This window comes from Periophthalmus magnuspinnatus, chromosome 5 (genome assembly GCF_009829125.3).
Source record: "Periophthalmus magnuspinnatus isolate fPerMag1 chromosome 5, fPerMag1.2.pri, whole genome shotgun sequence".
Lineage (NCBI taxonomy): Eukaryota > Metazoa > Chordata > Actinopteri > Gobiiformes > Gobiidae > Periophthalmus > Periophthalmus magnuspinnatus.
The window spans coordinates 14734248-14740603 of record NC_047130.1 but is presented as its reverse complement, the minus strand read 5'-3'; the positions used below and the strand labels follow the sequence as shown (position 1 = coordinate 14740603).

Below are 6356 nucleotides of genomic sequence, written 5' to 3'. Positions count from 1 at the left end.
TTAGAGCTGAGTTAATGAGCTCGTTGTGTGCTGCACTCTTTAGTCACAACTGAGCCTGGGTTGTCAGAACCTTAAAGTGAATTTGACAAACTCATGTATCTGATTCTGACTTGGACTGGTGAGATAGTACTTGTGCTAAATATTTATTATAGTTATAGTTAGTTATAGTTCAGTGGCAGTTTGTGAAGAAAAAGTACAAAAGTATCATTGAGTAAAACAGAATCCCTCGGCCTATGTCACCAACACAGAAAACAAGGAAGACATTTTTCTGACAGTTTAAACATTGACTTAATATATTAGTCTAATCATAACTATTGTGTCGTTTAGACAGGTTTTGCCCCTTGTTTACATTACGGTTGCCAGGTAACAGTTATGAATTAACCTCTACGTATGTCACATCTGCTGCACATGTCCAACCAGGAAGTCACATTATAAACATCACCAAAACTACAAAATTAGACAAGACTAGGCAAGATTTTTAGACAAATCTTAATTCTAAAGATGTTACCTATGTTTAGTGAACTGAGGAGGCTACAGTCTCACCTGCACTTTAGAGGACACTTTAGAGGACACTTTAGAGGACACTTTAGAGGACACTTTAGAGGACACTTTAGAGCACAGATACAGACACATACACGTGTGTCTCTTTCTCAGTTTATGGACAGGCCTCGTGTTCAGAACCTCCAGATTTCATTCACTGAGCTGCAGAGGCTGCACTAGCACTGATTCATGATTGTCTGCAGGTGCTGGGGTTTAGGGAGTGACCATTCAGATCAGAGGGAGACATTTCAGCACTGGAACTGCTTTCTGATTGGATAATCGTCTTGGTCCAAACACCAAATTATAACAGAAATGAATGGGACATAAAGTCCAATGTTTTTTCATTAATAATAAATCAGCATTACAGTTGTTACCAGTTAACGTTATATTTGATTTGACCATGTTTAGCTTGTACCCAGGACACACAGAGGTAATGCTTATGAAATTTAATATCAGTTTATTTAAAGCTCTTATATTACACAAAATGAACTCTTTAAGCGATGTTATAATGTTGCTCCCTTCTCAAAAATATAACTGGAGTTATGTTTTGTTTCATTCACACATGTTTGAGTAACACTTTATTATTAGTCTGTCTACATCCCCAAAGCTCAAAATGCTCTGTTCCACCTTGTGATGTCATGAAGTGGTAGTTTTCAAGTTAACAGATACTTCTACTAACAGATACCTTTAGTTCAGTAGAGATTGGCAATTCCAGGGCCGAAATGATCCATATGATTCTAGTGAAGGTGTTTGGAGCTTAAAAACACACTGGAGCACTTCCTGTATTACTAAATGACATCACAAGTTGGAACAGAGTGTTTTCAGTTTGAGAGAAGAACTTCTAAATATGCAGGGTTTGAGTGTTAAACATGTGAGAATGAAACAAAACACAACATGGATTTATAAATCCACAGTGCAGTCAGAACATTACTATAAGATTATGAACAGTGGTTTGCATGTTCTCCCTGTGTCTGGGTAGGTTTCATCTGTTTTTTCTATCAACCAAAATCAACAACAATCCTCCAACTAGGTACTCCTAACCAAGACCAGGTAGTAGTAGTAGTAGTAGTAGTAGTAGTAGTAGTAGTAGTAGTAGTAGTAGTAGTAGTAGTAGTAGTAGTAGTAGTAGTAGTAAGCCAATAGAATCTACATTTCCTAACACATTTTAGTCCAGCTCTTTTATTATTAGATGCAAATAAATATGTTCTGTATATATTCAGCAAATTAAGAAGAACAAAATGATGGATTCACAAATGTTAAAAAGCCACTACATGTGAGAGAAGCAGAGGAGAGAGTGAGAGGAGCAGAGGAGGGGGTCAGAGGGGCAGAAGAGCAAAGGAGCAGAGAAAAGGAGCAGTGGATCAGAGAAGAAGGTCAGAGGAGCAGAGCAGAGGAGAGGAGTAGAGGAATGAGGCATAGGAGCAGAGGAGAGGGTCAGAGGAGCAGAGGAGAGGGTCAGAGGAGCAGAGGAGAGGGTCAGAGGAGCAGAGGAGAGTGTCAGAGGAGCAGAGGAGAGGGGCAGAGGAGAGGGGCAGAGCAGCAGAGGAGAGGGGCAGAGGAGCAGAGGAGAGGGTCAGAGGAGCAGAGGAGAGGGGCAGAGGGGCAGAGGAGCAGAGGAGAGGGGCAGAGGAGCAGAGGAGAGGGGCAGAGCAGCAGAGGAGAGGGGCAGAGGAGCAGAGGAGAGGGGCAGAGGAGCAGAGGAGAGGAGCAGAGGAGAGGGGCAGAGTAGTAGAGGAGAGGGGCAGAGGAGAAAGTCAGAGGAGCAGAGGAGAGGAGCAGAGGAGGGGGCAGAGGAGCAGAGGAGAGGGGCAGAGGAGCAGAGGAGAGGGGCAGAGGAGAGGGGCAGAGAGAAAGTCAGAGGAGCAGAGGAGAGGAGCAGAGGAGAGGGTCAGAGGAGCAGAAGAGTGGGTCAAAGGGGCAGAGGAGGGGAAAAGTCTTTTATATTTATTTTTTCAGGTTGACTTTGATGCAATAACATGTTTGTTGTTTGTTTGTTTGTTGAGCCGTGCTGCCTCACATGTTCCTTTGATGCTTTAAATCCAAACCTGATTTCTTGGTGCTGCTTCAGTTTTGTGCCACAGGGGGCGCTGTGGTTTCACTGTGGGACATCAGCCCTTTAACAGGGTCTCAAGCTGCGGCCCGGGACCAAGACTGGGTTCAGACTGGGTCCAAACCGGGTCCAACTGTTCAGACATCTGTAATCTAAAAGCTGCATCATGGAACTTTTCTGGTGTAGGCTCTGATGCCTGTTTGTCTCCATGAAGATATTCTTGCTTTACCCGGAATGTTCAATGATATGGCATTAAATCAGGCCTATTCTATAAAATCACCCTCCACAGATATAACATGTAACTTGGCCTGGTGGTGTCTCCTGCTTTATTCAGTGGAGATAGACATGTTTAAAGCCATACTGTGCATTCAGGGCAAAGCGATAACATCACCATGGAGACAAGAGTCCTCGGAAGAAAATGTCCATAGTACAGTTTTAAATGTTTGCGCACAGTCGGCATCATGTCTTTATCGCTTTCACTCATTTTGGGGTTCATTTATTTTGTGCAATATTCTAAACTTAAACTCATCTTCAACTGTTCTAATCTTCTGTCTCCACTGGTGCATGTGGCAGAGTGGTTAGCCCTCTCGCCTCACAACAAGAAGGTTCTAGATTAATATGACATCAGCACAGCAGAATCCCTGTGATTTTAACCTGAGCTGGAGACAGGTGTAATTTGCTGTGTAACTGTCAGATACCTGGTTCATGGTTAATATCTCTGTAATTACTGGGACTATCCACATGATACAAAAACGTCTTCTCTGTCAGTTAAAATACACAAAAGTCAAATGCCATCCATCCATCTATCTTCTTCCTCATATCCGGGGCTGGGTTGCGGGGACAGCAGTCCAAACAGGGACCCCCAGACTTCCGGTCGAAAACCATGGTCTCGGATTTGGAGGAGCTGATTCTCATCCCAGTCGCTTCACACTCAGCTGCAAACCGCCCCAGTGCCTGTTGCAGGTCCTGGCTCGAAGAAGCCATCAGGACATCATCTGCAAACAGCAGAGATGAGATCCTGTGATCCCCGAACCTGACCCCCTCTTGCCCCTGGCTGCTCCTAGAAATTCTGTCCATAAATATAATGAACAGAACCGGCGACAAAGGGCAGCCCTGGTGGAGTCCAACATGCATCGGGAACAGGTCTGACTTACTGCCGGCAATGCGGACACAGCTCCTGCTCTGGTCATACAGGGACCGGACAGCCCTTAGCAAAGGGCCCCAGTCCCCATACTCCCAGATCATGCCCCAAAGGACACCACAAGGGACACGGTGGAATGCCTTCTCCAGGTCCACAAAACACATGTGGACTGGTTGTACATGAGCCCTCGAGGACCTGTTGGAAAGTATAGAGCTGGTCCAGTGTTCCACGATCGGGGCGAAAACCACACTGTTCCTCCTGAATCCGAGGTTTGACTATCGGTTGGATTCTTCTCTCCAGTACCCTGGAATAAACCTTACCGGGAAGGCTGAGGAGTGTCATTCCCATGTAATTGGAACACACCCTCCTTCTTAAACAGAGGGACCACCACCCCGGTCTGCCAGTCCAGAGGTACTGTCCCCGACTGCCATGTGATGTTACAGAGACGTGTCAGCCAAGACCCACAACATCCAGAGACTTGAGGTACTCAGGACTGATCTCCTCCATCCCCGGAGCCTTGCCACTGAGGAGCTTGCCAACCACCTCAGTGACTTCAGCCAGGGTGATGGACAAGTCCGCCTCCGGGTCCCCAGTCTCAGCTTCCTCCTCGGAAGACATAATGGTCGGATTGAGAAGATCGTCAAAGTATTCCTTCCACCGACCAACAACATCCCCGTAAAGGTCAGTAGCTCTCCGCCCACACTGTAAACAGTGTTGGCGAAGCACTGCTTTGCCCTCCTAAGGACGGTTTGCCGGAATCTCTTTGACGTTGTCCTACAATCGTCCTCCATGGCCTCCCCGAACTCTGAGTTTTTACCTTTGTGACCGTACGTGCTGTGGCATACTTGGCCCGCCGGTATTGTGAGCTGCCTCAGGAGTCCCACAAGCCAACAAGGCTCTACAGGACTCCTTCAGCCTGATGGTATCCCTTACTTCCGGTGTCCAACACTGGGTTCAGGGGATGCAGCTGTGACAAGCACTGCAGACCTTACTACTTGGAATCCATGTTTCCAGCCTCCCCCAGGATCAGAGAGAAGCTCTCCCAGAGGTGTGAGTTGAAGACTCCCCTGACAGAGGGCTCCGCCAGACGTTCCCAGCAGACCCTCACAGTACGCTTGGGGGTGTCAGGTCTATCCTCCTCCGTCAGCGGATCCAACTCACCACCAGGTAGTGATCGGTTGACAGGTCTGCCCCTCTCTACACTGCCGGAGATCAGATGACATGACAACAAAGTTGATCATCGACCTCCGAACTAGGATTTCCTGGTGCCACGTACTCTGATGGATATTCTTGTGCTCGAACATGGTGTTCGTTATGGACAAACTATGGCTAGCACAGAAGTCCAATAACAAAACACCACTCGGGTTCAGGTCAGGGACACCGTTCCTCCCAATCACGCCCCTCCAGGTGTCACTGTCGTTACCCATATGGGCACTGAAGGAGAACAACGGAGTCCCTGGTTGGTGCACTGTCTAGTACCCTTCCCAGGGACTCAAAGAAGGCCTGGGTACTCTGCACTGCTGTTTGGCCCGTAGGCCGACACAACAGACCTGTTCCCAACCCGAAGGCATGGGGACGCGACACTCTCGTTCGCCAGGGTGAACTCCAACATGTGATCCCAACGCCCGTCTCAGCGACGTCAAAAGTCAAATAATTTTTTCACAATAGCTTCAGAAAAGACAAAGACTAAGTGTTGTCAAAGGATTTTAAGCCATAAGATTAATGAGACATGTTTGTGGAGCCAATCCCAAACTGATAATGAAAAGGTTCAACATTTGAGGAGCAAAAGTTTGGATATTTCTTTAAAGAGGGGGTATAATGCAAACCTATTTCTTTCTAGGTCATTTATGCATGTTTAAGTAATCTAATGATCTCTCCCGGGCCCTATTCAAACCCTCCTTAGAGTCAGCAGTACGAGTCTGTACAAGGCTCCACCCACAAGCCTACATCACACATGCTCCCTCACTACAATTCTCCATAAATATACAAAAACATGATACAAAACTACACAACCACCTGACAAACTTGATGTGACGTACTGTTTCATTAGTGGGATGCAGCTGATTGTGCTGTGACAGCGCTCTGAAGGGGGAGTGACATAGCAAAGAGAGGGGAGACTCAGAATGTAAAAAATGAAAGTAAAAATTATTAAACTTGTTGATACATTGTTTTGGGTGAGTATAGCATTTTCAGAAGTAAATGCCCCCTCTTTAATAGCCCATAGAAGTAAATCCCCCTCTTAAAAGACAGTGAATCTCCCATAGTTATAAAGGCCCAGACTGACGTGATGCCGACAGTGCTTTTAGATTTACTTTCCTCATACTGTGTTTATGTAACTGTACAGGGCGAAAGATTATTCAAAACATAAATACTTCAATGAATATTCAGCTTCACAAACTTTTATTTCAAATTCAGAAAAATGTAAATGAAGCTGCTGTAAAAACGGTTTCAATAAATGAGTTTTAGAGACATTTTGTGTCCATTTTATTAAGAACCAAACCAGTGCTAAACCAGGTCTAAACCAAGGGTAAAACAGGACTAAACCAGGGCTAAACCAGGTCTAAACCAAGGGTAAAACAGGACTAAACCAGGGCTAAACCAGGGCTAAACCAGGATTAACCACAC

At 45.8% G+C, this 6356-nt stretch overlaps 1 protein-coding gene across 1 annotated transcript in view; it reads right to left on the bottom strand.

The window, feature by feature from the left end:
* nudt2 (nudix (nucleoside diphosphate linked moiety X)-type motif 2) overlaps window positions 1-6356 on the bottom strand; it is a 100091-nt gene that overhangs the window by 47178 nt on the left and 46557 nt on the right. The window lies entirely within an intron of this gene.